At 44.0% G+C, this 16,250-nt stretch overlaps 1 protein-coding gene across 1 annotated transcript in view; it reads right to left on the minus strand.

Moving 5' to 3' along the window:
* Window positions 1-16,250, minus strand: part of STK32C (serine/threonine kinase 32C) — an 86,375-nt gene that overhangs the window by 48,471 nt on the left and 21,654 nt on the right. Inside the window, exon 2 of the mRNA XM_085299780.1 lies at window positions 2,905-2,960. The gene's annotated coding sequence lies outside the window, so the exon portion shown is untranslated. The remainder of the gene's footprint in view (window positions 1-2,904; window positions 2,961-16,250) is intronic.

The raw sequence follows: 16,250 nt of genomic DNA on the forward strand, positions 1-16,250 counted from the left end.
TTATTTCATAGCAGTAAAATGAAAATAATAAAAGATAAATTCTCCATAACCCTAGCAAATTCTTTATCCCTTGGAAAAAAACAGCAGAAGGCTGATTCAGACTGAGTAGGATAGCTCACATAAAAGGAATACCTTGGGAAGAATAATTTAACATTCTGCCTACCCATTTGAACTGAAAAAGATTCAGYCAGGAAAGGTCAATTTTAAAAAAGGGAGATGTCAGGATACCTACAGTGCAGCTAGCATCTTCTGAGATTTCAGCAGTCTCATGAGCTCTCTCGCTTGCCCTCATGAAGCATAATAAAAATCCGAGTTGGTTCCCATTATAACAGTGAGTCCTAATGTAGGACCTAAYGACCAGTAACGATGAAATGATTTTCAGAATTCAACGTACATTAGGACTCACTGTTATAATGGGAACCAACYAGGTAAAACYTGATCAATCTCTGTTCCATGAGAAGCAAGTCTGGGCTACAGAAAAACATAATGTTCTTCTTAAAGTCAAATAATATTATTTCTAATATATATATGGAAAATATTATACATAARCTAATTTGAATAAACATAGAATTAAGCATGACCTTCATTTGATTAAGAGTACCTTAAAGATGATAGAAATAGTATCTTAAAGACAATTAAACTCATCTGTAGGGAAAAAAATTAAACAGTTTTTTTTGCAGATATTTCAGAACCTCAGTCCTAAGACTCTTCAGTCTCCTCAAAGTCAATTTCTGAATTGCATTTTGCATGGTTTTGTACAGTTTCTGTACTGAAAACCATACACAATCTGTCTTGAGAGGTAAACAAAAGTGAGAATGGAAACAGAAAACTGGCCCAAAGCCACACAGAAGTTTCTTTGTCTATGAGCTCCCGTGATGACTACATCACATGCTTTACAAATTTCACAGGCCACAGATCAGCACATTGAGGGGTCATACTCTAATTCTGAAATAGATAGCACATTGGCTCCCAAATAACTTTCTGAATATGGGCCCATAGTACTTACATGAACCAAAAAAAAACCTAAATTACTCATGAATTTCAAATAATAGCTTTCAGGTAGGTAGTTCTTCATTTTCCATAATTAAATGTCAGTTGTAGAAGACTTTGTAAATGTAAAATTGCTTTTCTCAGTATTAAAGAAAATTCAGCATAGTGATATAATTATCCAGAAAGACGACTGATGACTCATTTCAGCAGTTTGTTGAAACTACTCACAATTTTGATGGCTGCTGGACCACTAGGTGCTAGACTTAACCTGTTGTTAACATAAACAGGTAGAAAAGGAAGCAGCTACGAGAAGCAGCTCTCTTCAAAGCCAAAAAAGTCCTGTCTTGGGATAAAGATTTTTTCCTTTTCATATTTTAACTGGAATTAATTAGTTTTCCAGCACCTGGTGCTGCAACACACCAGGCTCAATCTCCTTCTTTTGGAAAGTTTACATTTGGAAGGATGAGCCATCTCATATGAGGTTGAAAAAATGTCACATGATACTTTTTGGTAAGGTTTTGTGCTGGCTTTTTGGTCCTTCACAACCAGCAGAAGCCACAAGACACYGAGAGTTCCCGTTCTAGCAGCGGCACTTCCAGGAGACTCTCCCTTGTTGCGGGGGCAACAGGATGTTTCATCTCCTGGGCCAGATTCGGAGTCTCACGCGCTGTGGACAGCGCTGGGCTGTGTGTCTCAGCGACCCTCACTGAATGAGCTGCTCACCAAAATCAGACAGGCAGGATCTGGCCAAGCTGGACAGATCAGCAGAAAGAAAAGCGAGAGGATACAGCTTTCTTCTGATTGTTCAACTTCTTTTTAAGTTTATTTTAGTACTGTGTGCAGATAAGAAGGCGTTTGCACCAACCTCTAAAGCAGTCTGTGCTATTTTACAAGTTTGATATTTTGCATTTTACACAATTTCAAAGGCCCATTTCTATGCCCCATCCTGTCACATCATAACATTCAGTTCTGGCACAAAGCCCACAMCAACAAACTGTCACATGAGAAGATTATGGTAACCAAATTCAACAATTTTCATGAATCACGACCACAGCTATTGCTCATACCATTCCTGTCCGCTGGGTGTAGATGCCTCAGAGAGGTGGAGGCGACTTGCTGGGAGGACACAGTAAAAYGCAGATGATGGAAGAAATACCGAAGAATAGCAACGCAAGGAAGTCATAGAGGAGCATGTCCTGAATTCAAGGCCATATACACATGCCCACACATATACACATGGAGCTTTGGGCTTGYGATGCAAATGAACAGTATAAAACTCAAATTTCATGACAAAAGTTGCTTAAACTGTTGCTTAAACAGGAAGAGAGCAAGAAAGTCAGTAAATAGAGGAATGAGAAAGGAATACGAACTTGGCAATTAACCAACAACTAATTTCCAGAGCCATCCATCTTTTTGGACATCTCCCATCTTCTCCCACACACTACTTGGCAAAAAAATTACTTAAAAAAAAATCAAAACCCCTCCCCAGAGCAATGCATTTCTCAGTGGGAGAACAGCTCAGGGCTTCACAGGATCTTCTTGACCACATCGTCTCAGTTCAGTYGATCACCCAGAACAACATCCAGCACTTTTTAGACTTACTGTGACCAATCACAATCAGTAAACCCATTTAGGAAACAGCAAACATGATGCATATATTTCCCATGAAATGTTCGCAGTTGTCCTGGCAGTTGAAAATGCAGCCATTTCCCACCATACCAAGAATTAAAACAATGCCAAATGGCAACAAAGTATTTTCCTGAGTACATTTTGCCTGTCTTACTCAGCAGCCATCATATGACAACAAAAATGATTTTTTGCAGCACCATTACTGTTACAATAAACGGTAAGTACATAACAGCTTAGTCCTGATAAAACATATAAGCAAACTCAAAACTAAATATTCAAGCCTACCTTGCCAAAGCTTCCCTTCCCRATTGCTCGGAGAATCTGGAAGTGGTCAAAGTTCACTACAAGATAAAGAAAAAAGAATTTAAATTTGTACATGTCATAGTACAAAGATCTTGCATCTATAAGGAGACCCCCCGGGCGGCTGGGCACCAAGGGAACAGAAGCAGGAGCGAGCCCCCGGGCCGGAGCGGACAACGTATATCCGCTGAAGGGCTGCAGCGATCTAGTCTCTCTCGTATCAGTCTCCAACAAAAAGTCCCACTGACAGGTCTATTTGTATCAGTACGGAGATAATCCCCACTCCGGCATCGCTCGAGCGCCTCGCAGGCGGACGCGCAAGCCCGAAGCCGAAGCCCGTGAGGCTTCACACGGGGATCTCCTCGCAGGCAACTCCAAAGTGCTTCGGGCAACRGATCCCATTTTTCCACAGGCCAACAAATCCATTAGTGAACTTCCGTCACTAAGAGATATTCCAGGAGGAAACCCAGTTGCAATGAGCAGGTTTAAAGCACAAGGTTTCTTTGGCGATTAAACCCTACGCAAACGCTCATGGTGTGGGAGCTTCTAGCATCACTTCCGTACGGCAATTTTCCGTAATTCTTTATTATACTGCTTGAAATCTTGTGTAAAACAGCATTGTCACTTAGAAAACAAAAAAAATGCAATTTTAATGTATCCATGACTACAAACGATCTAGAAAGCATGCTCTAGTCCACAGTCACGAAAAAAATGCAGATATGAATATTCACCAGCCCCTAAAACCAATCTGCAAAGATGTCATTTTTAATAAATTAAATGCACAGCTCTGCTGATCTGAAGTTCAGAAGATGTTAAGTGAACAAGCACTGACTTTTTTTTCCCCAGCTGCTGTATTTCCTTTAGGAATTAGTAATTCATTCCAATAAAAAAAGAAAAAAGAAAAAAAGAAACGAGCAAATTTCAACATTTTGGGGAAAAAATCGTAGCAGCGTATTRCTTTCTGAACACAATATATTTGAATTTCTAAAATCGACAACATGCTGCTACAGAACACGTGCTTGTCCCTAAAACAGGAAACCTGAAGCTGCCTGGAACAATGCTGYACGCTCCAGAGACTCCGCTTTTTATGAGAAAGCTGTCTTTCACCAACAGCTAGAATGGCTTATTATTTTGGGGTGACTTGTACGAGCCTGAGTCATRAGCGCTATGAGGAACTTCATGACACACTCGCAGCGAGCAGGGAGATGACAGCTGTTGCCTGTTCACAGGACATAGACACCCACCACTTTGACTTCACTGTGGCACAGTTTTGACAGCCGCAGTCTGTAAGTACAATAATGGTTTTGGCTTGAGGTTGAACCAAAGGAACCTGGAGGAGGGGGAGAGGGAGCCAGAARGTATTTTATAAATTATAAATGAAAGGAGCGTTGCACAGTAATGTAGCCACACTAACTTGTTGGTAGCACTGCAGCCCGCACCGTCTGCTGTGTCGGAACACCCCAATGGGTATTTTGCTAGCAAAATACGCAGCTCCTCATCAAACACCCCAGTGAGGTATTCCCAGGGACTCCTCCAACAGCTCGCTGTCAATACGTTACCTCCGCAGTTAAGTGGAGCTGCAGGACACGAAGCCTTAGTATTTACCAGGAGAGAGACTTGGCCGACATCAAATAACAAACCATGAATYACAAATGAAGATAAACATCATGATCTGGATTTGCTTACTTCAGGCTGTTTTTGTTTTTATCTCAAGGAACGCAGGAAAAGCAGGATGACGGGGTTGTATGCCCTGCTGAACTTCACCAAACTCCACGCATTCCACCCCAGCCCGCCTCCCAAGAGCGTGCCCGGTGCTGCAGTGACAGCTATGTAATTACGACCTCATTGCGCTCACAAATGTATTACATCTTAAAGACGACTGCATCCACAGCTTCTCTTTCCCAGTAAAACGAAGAGAACRAAGACTAGTATCCTTTTATACCAGTAACGTTTGTACAAAAGGATGAGCATGTTGCATCATAACGTGTGAGTTTGTTGTCTCTTTACTATCCTAAAATTGTGAACATTTTCTTATTTTTCTGTTTATTCTGTATTTATTTACAAAACAGTTAAAAGTATGGCAAGATAAAAGTATAATAAAACTTCAGCTAGATAATGGACAGTCAGTGACATTCCAACATCAGGGCCTGGTGTTAATGCCTGACAGCAGCAAAACAACAGATGCAGTTACTACACTCGGCATCCAACATCCTCAAATTTGGGAAAGACTGAAAACTAAAATGAAATGTTAAAGATCAAAYGAATCTTCCACTCTTTATTTATCTGCATGTTTTTCCAGCTTCATCAATGAAAATAAAGGTGCCAGCATAACTTTTAACTCTAAGAACAACTGTCTACAACACTAAAGACCTAAGAAACCCTTTTTCAAGCCTTACAACAGCAAATTTTTAAGGCCAGTTTGGTACGATCGGGTTTCTCTTTCTATGAATGCATTCCTATATGGTGGTGTAATTATTAGCATTTTTCTACCTATTATTATACCACTGCAGTCTAACACTGGAAGAAAGCGTCACTGTAATTGATGTAGGGACATTAACACCAAGCCACAACAACCACAAGTTTGCTGCCACAAAACRCCCAGACTTTCAACTAACAGAAAGAGAGCTACAGTCTAGACTTAAAAGTCATGACATGCATCTGTTGCAGCCAGAAAGAAAAGACCACTTCTCCAAAGCTGCGAGCCACCGGAGAGACGCAGAGAGAAGACGGCCAGTTTGCATCCACATGGCAGACAGCCCGCGGGAGAACACAGGGTCGTTGGAATGAGATCAAAACGGTCATAAAATCAAAGGATGATGAAAASAAACCAGAGCAGGATTAGCAGATGTCGTGATTCAGAAAATATTTAAGAGCAAGGAGAAGGGCTGGCATGTGGCTGTGAGACAGACCAGGGAATTAGTGTAGAAAGATCCTATAAGGAAAATATAGGTATCACTGCAAATGAAAACTCACAGAAGATTCCCAAAGAAAGCGGTGAGCCTGCTAAAAATAGGGGGAGAGAGAAGTAGGACAACAGGAGAGACAGGAAGGATTCAGTATCAAAAGCTTTTGAATTGGAAAATGAATCCGAATGAAGTGGAAAGATCAGGAAAACTTGAAGTGAGATTAGAGATGAGGTAAAAGTCACTTAGATAGGGAAAAATCTGGAAGCATCTGAAGACAGGGGAGCAGAAAAACAACAGGGAACAGTAACAYCAGTCCTCTCCAAATCTGAAACCCTTCTGCTCTGTTCTTCCCTTTCCAGCGGCCTTACAGCTGTCTGCAGCAAGGCATCAACCTTGCTGTAGCCGGGTGGCTCCACACTGCGCAAGAAACCACGGCTTTCCTTTGTACCACTGAAAAAAAAGCACAAGCAAAACGTTTGGTCTCCAGCATGTATGGCTGATCTGTTTTGCCTATTCATATCYGCAGAGAAGATTACACGGCTAAGAAAAATGGAAATACAGTATAGTGTGACTGACAGGAAACTCGAAGTGAGCATTAACTACCCAGGAATTCAGGGAATGCTGGTAGATAACAAAAGAAATTAAAGGTATAATACAAGCCCAGGGCTCTAAATGACCCCCTTTAGGCACTAAGGATTCAAACATACTATTAAGAAGTAACTTTGAAATCATGTAAAAACAGTGAGTTATTGTGTGATTAAAAATGAATCTCTATGCCTCTCTAAGGAATCAAACATACTATGCAAACCAACTGCTAAGTCATTTCAGGAAGACTGAGTTATTGACACTAGGTAGAATAATGTTTGCATTGGCCAGAAACCMTTCCTAATTTGTACAACTGTATTACATTCATCTGATTCTTCATCAACGAACTCAGGAGGCACTAGCGAACCCTGTGAAAAATAAAACACCTTTTCGGCTTCTTGCTGTATGCTTTACAAATGTTATTTATGTTAGAAAACCTCTGTTACTTTGTAATAACATCCCAAAGGAGCGCAGTGGCTATTCATTAACAACTCAGTCGAGCTCTCCGTGGAGGCAGATTAACGAGCACTAAAGGAGTTCGCAGCGGTCTCGCCCAAAAACCCAGGGGCCCGCGACCCCGCGCGTGCACACGAGCGGACGCAGAAGGCCGGCTGCGCTCACGACAACCCGCCTCCCGGCCCGGGGAAAGGCCTTCTTTCTGACGCTCGTTACAGAAGGGTGAGCACCACGTAACACGACCAACGTCCTYCCGAGTGACCCGCCACGAAACGAGCGACTAACGCCCAGAGGTCACTACCGAAGACATTTTCGTTTCTTGGTGCTCCTACACGTCCAGAACGGTACTGCCTCGCTGCAAAACTCTTATTTTGGTAAACGATGCATTTTATGTTGGTGTTGCTTGTTAAACAACTACTAAGCAGCTTCAAAAAAACCCTTAACCTTTAAGCTTTTTTCTTAAAAAAGAAGGAAAAACTGCAACAGATGGGTCACTTTATGAATGATGGGGGCACTTTTTCCAGTCCGACCTCAGCCACAAGGAACTGACCCCAAGCTCACATCCTCCYCTCTCCAAATCCAGAAGAAAAGAGACAGCACCCTGCAGAACAGGGTTGTCCAGACAGGCTGCGACATCTCCACCGTGGAGATGTTCAAACCCGACTGGACACGGTCCTGGAAAAATCTGCTCCAGCTGACTCTGCTTGGGCAGTGCTTGGAGCAGACCATCTCCAGTGGTGCCTGCCGGCCTCAGCCCTTCCGTGGTTCTGTGATTCAACTACAGCAACAGATCTTGCCTGACTTCAGATGAATTTGGGAGTCAGCTGGAAGCTTTCCCCACGTGTGGGTTGCTTTTGCAGTCAGGACTCTTAGCACTCACAGTTTTCATTATGTAACAGTTTATTCCTTTGTATCTTCTGGGGGTTTTTGTTCTGTACTGGCTAGGTTATTATTTTTAAATTCTAACATTTGGAGACCTTCCTGTATTATTAGCAAAAACGATCCACTCAACACAAGGAGGCTATTTAGTGAAGCAAGATACTAATTATTTTGAAGGTACTTTCTCTAGATTGGCATAACGTTCAGATGAAGATGTGATGGTTGGTAAATGTTATTTAGGCAATCTATGGTATTTAGGTATTCTGTGGCTTGCACCTAAAGTGTTATTTTCTCCATTGTACACTGCTGAAAGTATGCATTCGTCTTTATGTTAAAAACACTACTTAAAATCTACATATGGAGTTATTATTCTTAATGATTATTATTATTACTGTAAAGCAAATGCTAATTGTTCATTCTTAAAACACAATAAAAGGAAAATATTCCTTAGCTGTGACTGCGTATCACATTAAGAGCTTGGTGCCGCAGTTAAGCAAATGGCATAGCAGATCTCAGGTGCCCATACCTGCTGTCAAATGAGACCCTAACAGCGACGAACAGGGCCACGAGAAGGAGACCGCAGCACCTTTTCTCCTCACGCTGGCACACCACAATACAAAGCACGCAGCGGATCAAAGGCTGGAAGTGCYGCGCACAGAGCACACAAACAGGCAGCCTTTTCGTGCTAATGCCAGGAAACAGGCAAAACGAAATGGCAAGAGAAAAGAGAACAGCTGGCAAGAGAGAGAAATTGGAAGACCAAGAATATATGCAGCTAAGAACGAACATGGGGAAAAAATAATAAAAAGGTAAAAGATGAGGAGAATGAGGGAACACAAAAGAACACTTTGCAGTGAGTGAGAAACGAAAGAGGCCACGGATGCTAAGAGCGTAAGGCAGCATAACTAGGCACATCCAGTTTGTCGTGGTCCGTCTGCTACACACGGCCATTACCTGGCTGCACACCGCGGGGCTTCAGCTATGGCCACAACTGCCTCTCTGGACCTCCCGACCCCGGGGAGACCACTCTTTCAGACCAGGAATCTGCATAATGAGACAAGCATTTTCCAGTCTCGCACCAGGCTGAAGAGCAGCAGTGTGTAACAGCGTCTCTAGTTTTCAGCTAACAAATAAAGCAGCACCACACAAAGGATTGCTTCTACCGTCTTCAGACTGCCTAGAAGGACAAAGCCCAAGGCTTCCTACCTCCGCATTCAAAACGGAGCCTCGTCTCTGGAACGGGGGATAGCAATGCTATTTATCTACTTCTGTGGGGCAGAAGTGCTTCCCAGGACTATGCAGAGGGCTGGTGGCAAGCTCCGTGGGAGATGCTCCAGAGGAGAGCCCCTCCGCTGCAGGTGACGACAACGCCTCGTAACCACAGCAGCACCAGTTCCACCGGGGGCTCAGACCACTGCCTCAGAGGCATCACTTCACTTTTTGCAGCAGAGCAGAGAAAACACCTGACAGCTGAGCTGGATCTTCCACTCGTGCAGATGAGTGCGGACCAACCTTGCTTCACATCAGTTGAGGCCCGGTCCTCGTCAAGCATTTAAAACGATCGTGTTGAAGGTATTTACCCAACTGTTACTGCTTCAGCTCTTTGGGTCAGGTCTCAGATATTCCTCTGGCTGCTAACGCTCTATCACCCACTCGCTATCCCTCTTCCTCTGCACAAGATTGGATGYGGCTTCACCCTCATTATGAAGGAGGAGAAAAGATGCAGACTGCAGTTTTGCCTATCCCATACTCTGCAACCCATCTACACAGAGCACCTTCCACCACTGTAACCAAGCAGCAACCACGGGGCTTTGCTCCTGCCAAGCACCAAGTCTGCAATGCTCAGTGTTGTCATAGCACTTGAAGCAGGTAGAATTCATGTTCTACATATCACAGTTTTATATAAAATACATTCTAGAAGGCAAAAACAATACAAATTTTCATATATTAAGGAGACAAGGAGATTCAGCACCAGAGTCTCAGCTAAGACAGAATGATTTGGCAAGACTCAAGCATACTGAGACAGCCCTTTCGCTGCCAGACATTATTTGGGAGAAGACTGAGCAGTCAGTTCTGATTTATTCTAGGAWTCCTTCTCCGCTCCCTGGCAGCACAAAGCGGTGTTAACACTGAGTGGAAATGCCCCYGCCTCAGCATCTCCCCAGCTCGGCCGTAGCTCGTACAACCTCTGCTGGGGCAGGTAAGCGGCAAACGTGGCCCGAGCTCTCTATTTCCTGTTTCGCAGAACTAACAGGGGACATAAAAAGCCCTGCAAAAGCAAGAACAGCTACCGCAGGCCCTCGCACGACCCCCAAACACAGGAAACTCAGTGGCAGCATCAGCTGAGGGCCTTACTCCAGGCAAGACAGTGATCTGGGGGACGCACTCAGAGAAAACCTGAACCTGTGCCCGCTGCTGGAGCCACGCAGTGCGTTGGGTGGGACACCCACACAACAGGCACCCCGACGCGTGTTTTGGCTGCATGCCTGCTGCCACCCCAGCAGCTCTTCTCAGCTCCTCTGGAGCCTGCTGGTTCCCTGGCAAGCACATCTGCCTCAAACCACACGTGTTCCTGTCCTCAGCAGATCAGACAGCCTGCCTGCCACAAACAGCCACAACTAACCCCAAAGGTCTACATGGGAATAAGCCAAAGTCGGAGATAAAAGCACAAAAACTCGGTCACTGCTCAGTCTCCAGCCACCTGGAGTGAGCAAACCTAAGGACAGAAGTAGACCAAACGYGGTGAAGGTGGCAGTCTTCAGGAATTCTGCCACGGTGAGCTGGCAGAGCGAGCCTGCGGCTCTAGGGACCAAGCCGACAGGTTTCAACAAACCCATCGCACGAACTCGGGTCACGTCCTCGTCACTGACCCAAAAGGGAAGAACTGGGGGGATCTTTCTGCACTAGGAGGCTGAGTCRGGAGAAAAGCGTATCAAGTTGCTACATGGAATAAAGGTAGCTGTATTCCATTTTGGATGAAAGTTCATCTAGTCCCACGAACAGTAACCGCAACCTTACAGGGCAGACAGATCAAATCAAATTTGTGAGGGAAAGCTTTGTACGCATTTGGAAAAAAAATCTCACTGGCAAATAAACAAGCTCTTCCAAAGCACCTAGTTTGGAGCAGAGCAGGAACACTGAAGCTGTCTGACCATATCATCCCACCTGGAACCAGMAGGATTGCTAATTACAGCCCTCTGAGGTATGACAGGAACCTACCGCTTTTATTTCACTTCCTTGAAAATGCCATTGCAACAAACCTGAAATATATCTCCTGGTGCAGATACTCATTTCAGATGCTAATATTGACATACAGGTTTGGAAGCACAAAGATTCTCCAAGGAAAGACTGATGTGGTAGAGAAAATAAGTCTCTGCCTTCACAGCAGTAATACTGGAAGGTAAAATTTTGTTTGGAAGAGTTTTTACTGTATACTTCCTATTTTAACTGAGCATTCTGAAAAAAAAGGAACTTCCAGTACTTCTGCCAGGTCTGTAGTGCAGAGGTTTAAGATGTTGAAAAAAGCAGAGAGTAAGGACTGGAGAAATAAGGTATTCTTGTTCAATCTGACGTGCGATTTGGTCTGCTRTAACTTAGCTGTACTCACCCCGCAGCCTCCTCTGCCGCTGAGCAGGCRCACGCGCGAAGTTTGGGAATGTCAATCCCCCCGCAGAGAGCAGGATGGATAAAGCTAGGTGGCCCAGGCTAGGGGCAACATCAAAGTGTGGGAAGAGCAAAGCGTGCACACASGCTCCTTAGGAACGGAGTATAGACTGAGCGCCAAACATTACATTAAATCCACGCGACTGTGATGACCTGAGCACTGCCCTTCTAGACAGCTGAGCGAAAGGGTRTTCTCCGTCATCTTCTGAGCACTCCCACGCTTCACATAAGCACAGCCTCCTGAGTCAGTCCGACACCCATCTGTGCCTTTCCATTTACAGGCAAAGACTGCTTAATGGGCACAGCAAAAGGCCTAGAGCGAATCTTCCAYGCTGAATTATTTAAGTCTGCTCGCATACAGGCCAGGGCTGTGCAAAGGTAATCTCATTTTGGTCTGTGACATTACTCCGGGCTTGCTTAGYGCAAGCAGCCAGGCTCTGCAAGGATCCAGCACAGAGAGAACAAGACTCGCAGAAATGGGCCGTGGGCATGACTCTGCTCTGAGGTATCCACTCGCAGTAACAGCACCAGAACTTCCATACACTATTGAAATCAATAGAGATTATACTGGTGGCAAAACAGYAGAAACGGGAGTAGGCTGAACCCCAAATGGGGTTGGGCTATGATTCTCTGATGCACTTCCACATCCACTGCCAGCTCAGACACATGGCTGCGGGGCCTGCTTTACAGTATAATCACCGCTTTTCATTTCACGGCACTAGTAATTATTTTTTCTTTATCTCCCTCTGCTCTTTCTCCCAGAATAGAACAGGAGGATCAGGAAGGTTATTTGAACCATTTAATTCTGGGACAGTTCTATCATAATTACAAAGCTTGATTCTTTTTTCCAGCCGCACAAGGAAAAAAGAAGTAACAAAATTTCYCTTCTCAGCTGCCTTCTCACCTCTCAGAGCACAGCTACAGTTCTGTGCCACAGTCAGTGATGTTCTACTACTGTCCTTGGTCTGCCCTAAAGCCAGGCCATCTATGAGGATACGTTTATTGGATGGGTTTTCACAGGCAACAAATGGGAAAATTTACTAATATGGTAGAAATAAAGGGCCTGATCCCGCTCAGTTTTAGTCTGGATCAAAGCAGGACCAAGTTTTTAGAACATGTGYAGCCATCATTACATTCGTTTGCAGCAAGTGATAGTTTTACATTTTTCATATAAAGTGTTTGCAGAAAAGGCCTCTATAAAAGGACGCACACATGCCTGAAAGAGCTAACCAGGGAACAGGCAGAAAGGCTCTTCACTGTCCATCTCTTTCCTAACTACTGAATAGAATCTGATTCTATCATCTCAGACAGCAAAGCCGCACGTAGGGACACAAGCTATGCACAAAACAAGGTGGTGTTAGAGGAACAGACATGTTGATTGGAAGGAAACTCAACCGCCCAGCTAGTGAACATTGCAATAGCTAACTTTTACACACTGCACACCAAACTCCTGGATTCAGAATATAAAGCTCAGGGCAGGCGCTGAAACCTGGGTTTGTCTCCCAGGCAAGTGCCTGAATTGCTAGAGAAGTCGCACTCCTCCTGCCCGCCCCCTGGTCTGCGGTGGTTGAGYTGTCTCCCGCACGCTGGGGCCGTTCCACCGCTGAGCACCCTCAGGTACAGAACCAAACCTGGGCCTCGGCACGAGGACKGCGGTGTGGGGCGGAGAGCGCCACATTCCCTCGGGAAACGGAGAGAATCGGACGCGGACCTCCAGCCTAAGTGCTCTAACCACACAAATCACGGGGAGCAGCTCGTCCTGTCAGCCTGACATCAGCGCGCCCAGCTCGATCCACAGCGCGCGACACGGAACGGCTGCAGCACCAAGCACGGCCGGGGAGAAGGGAGACGTGGCAGGGCGCCTCGCGGCWGTCCGAGGATGAAGCTGCAGAGACGAGCAGGCCTGCTGGGAAGCACAGCGAAGCTAGGAACCCTCGAGCAAGCACTGTGCTAACAGAGGAAGGAAGCATTAGGTATGCAGAGAGAAGGTTAAAAGCATCGGAAGAGAAGCAGAGAGAGCGCTAAGGTCAGCAAGAGTGAGCAGGTCAGGAACGGCCTTGGTGCAGCACTTGAAGATCAAAGCAGCCCGAGGGAGGACAGAGATACCATCAATGTGGTGGCAAACATTCAAACAACACATCTATGTGGCAGTGAAAGCAAGTACAAAGAAGCAGAGTACATCAGTAACATCTGTGGGTCTGTCCACGAATGAGTAGTAACACTTGCAAATACTGTCTTTAAGACTTTCAGATAGGGTGAGAAGTGAAAAACTCACGCAGCTCCATCAACCTCAAACTGAAGAAAYAGCAAAGTGAGAAACGCCTTGGGGAACTTCAACTTCTGTGGAAAGCAGCAGTGTGCCTTGGAAACAGAAGTAATTAAGAGCATAAGAACATGCATCCAGGTCAGACCAGCAGCCCACCTAGTGCTCTGTTTCTTGCAGCACAGGATACTCAAGCAAAGCGCGTTAGCTTGGGCCCCCTCCGCACGCGACTGTCCTTGCCACTAGCCTACCAAATCCTGTCTTTCCAGGGGCAGAAGCAGTGCTATTTAGGAAGAGTGAGCCTGGCCACATGCTGTCCCGGGTCCCTTACCCAGCATCGACAGCCCTGGCAGAAGGAGGGGCGAGGGTACGGCCCGTCCTGCCCGACCCTGCCGTGTCCGCACGCGGACCTGCTGGGCACACGCTCGCCTGACCCGCCGCTGCCGCGTCCCGTGGCAGTGCGTTCCCGAGGTTCACTACCTAAGCATGAAGTATTTTCTTCCATCTGTTTGAAACTCAAAAACTAGTTTCAGTGAGTGTTCCCTAGTTATTTTATAAACACGATTCATCCCTCTCTGACTTCCCAAATGCAAGTGAAAGTGTTTGGCTTTTTTTTTTAATGTAGATTCTCCTGTCTCAGTATTCAAAACCAGACAGATTCCAGTGGGCACTCAGATAGTGAAAATTACCACTAAAATGTATGAGGACAGTCTTGAATACCTCAAATGCATGGTATTTCGCATTAGAAAGTAAGTTTAATTAAATACAGAATCAACTTCCATGTCTAACGAAGCTGACAGATTGCACTTTTACTTCAGCCTTTCATTTTATTTCATTTCTATAGCTTAGGAAATTTTATTTCAAGTAACTGAAATTGATCTACCAAAAAGAGTAACATCTTTATAGTACACTTTTATAGTAATATAACATTAGCAATAAACATCTGCTAAATGTTACTTACTGTTTTTGCAACATACGTTATAAATGATAAATGGATGACTTTAGGTACCTTGTAAAATATTTAGGCTGTATTGTGTTTAACACTAGGCTGCAGCTATTAAAAAACCTAAAGTGAATAAAAAGCAGAAGTTATGAATATATTCCTTAATAAAGCTAAATAAATAGTTTTAAACAAATTTAACAAAAATCATAGATTTGCCTATAACAAAGCATATAACACATTTTCTCAGTTTAGATTCATTTTTATGGTGTGTAAGGAAGAGGAAAAATCTGTTCCGTTGCAATGTTTTCAAAACTGAACATGAGAATGCTTTTCTATATAATAAAACCTCTTTTTGATTTTACTTTCAAAAGGGAAGAAGATTAAAAAAAAAAACAAAATGAAATGCTTGATGCAAAATGAAGTTTTGACTTCTCTTTTTGCTGAAAAATCTGAATTCCAGGTCATACAAAACAGGCGTTTTTTGCAAAATCTCTGAAATGCCAGTGAACTATAGTCTCATTAACTCCACTTCACACACCTCCACCCTCAACCATACAAAAGGTGAAATTCGCACAGTACTGAATAATTTGCACTCTAGATTGGCCAACTTTAACCAATACTCGTTCCAAAAACCAACTTCAGTAACTGCTCTTGCAACAGCTGAGTTGCAGTTACAGTGCAGGACACCACTCATCCTCAAACCCACCARGTGCAGTAACTTCAGATACGCTGCCTTGCATTTTTCCTTTCAGATATTTCGACTGCAGCCTAGCTCCTCCTCAGCATTTCTGCACCTTCTTTTGATGTCTGCATTAATGGCTCTTTCAGCAAAGGGAGCAGTGCCAGAGTCCTATCAGCGCTTCAGATGCAACTCCTTCCCTCTTAACTACAGCTGATAGACAAGTTTTGATGGAAAAACTCTCCCATCAAATAAAAAAGTTCTTAAAAACAAGTCTGCTTAACTTAAACTCATTGCAAACAAGTAGTCTGGGGCAGCTTTGCTATTTCTTCCATTTAAAATTGAAAGCTGGTGATCTATTTTGCTCAGGAGAAACTAAAAGTTCGGCTATTGTCAGCCTCAGTTCACTTGAAACAGTGTGAAAAATTGTTTCATTTTTTATGTATGCACCATATGTTTTGGCACTGCAGCAATAAGGTTTGTTGAGCCTTACAATTAAAGATCTCTCCATAAGAGGAGACTGAAACCTTTAGTAATCAGAAATAGAATTCAGTCAGTAAAGAAATACACTGTTTCTACAAAGAAACTTACTGCTGTAATAAATCAGCTTCAATGCTCCAAATTTTAGGAGAAGCCAGCTAATAACTTCAGATTAACAGAGGTCCACAGCGGGCTCACATGATGAAACAGAAAGCAAGAGGTGGAAATGGAAAAGAAAGAAAAGTTGGCTTGTAATAAACCAGAGAAGTTGGTTGTAATCAAGAACAGTCTCCAAAATTAAACTAAAAGATACGTGGAAAGAAATGATTTTTTAAAAATCCAATTAAGTAATTTAACCGTTAACTCCCTTGATGCTGGATCAGAGGTTTTTTCGTTTTGCTTTTTATGAGGCTGCATGTCTAGCCTCATGGGAGCCCAATTCTTAACTTTATGTCTGTATCTCTGCGTATGACACGC

This window comes from Rhea americana, unplaced genomic scaffold (assembly GCF_003343005.1).
Source record: "Rhea americana isolate MKP2758 unplaced genomic scaffold, rheAme1 scaffold_154, whole genome shotgun sequence".
Classification (NCBI taxonomy): domain Eukaryota; kingdom Metazoa; phylum Chordata; class Aves; order Rheiformes; family Rheidae; genus Rhea; species Rhea americana.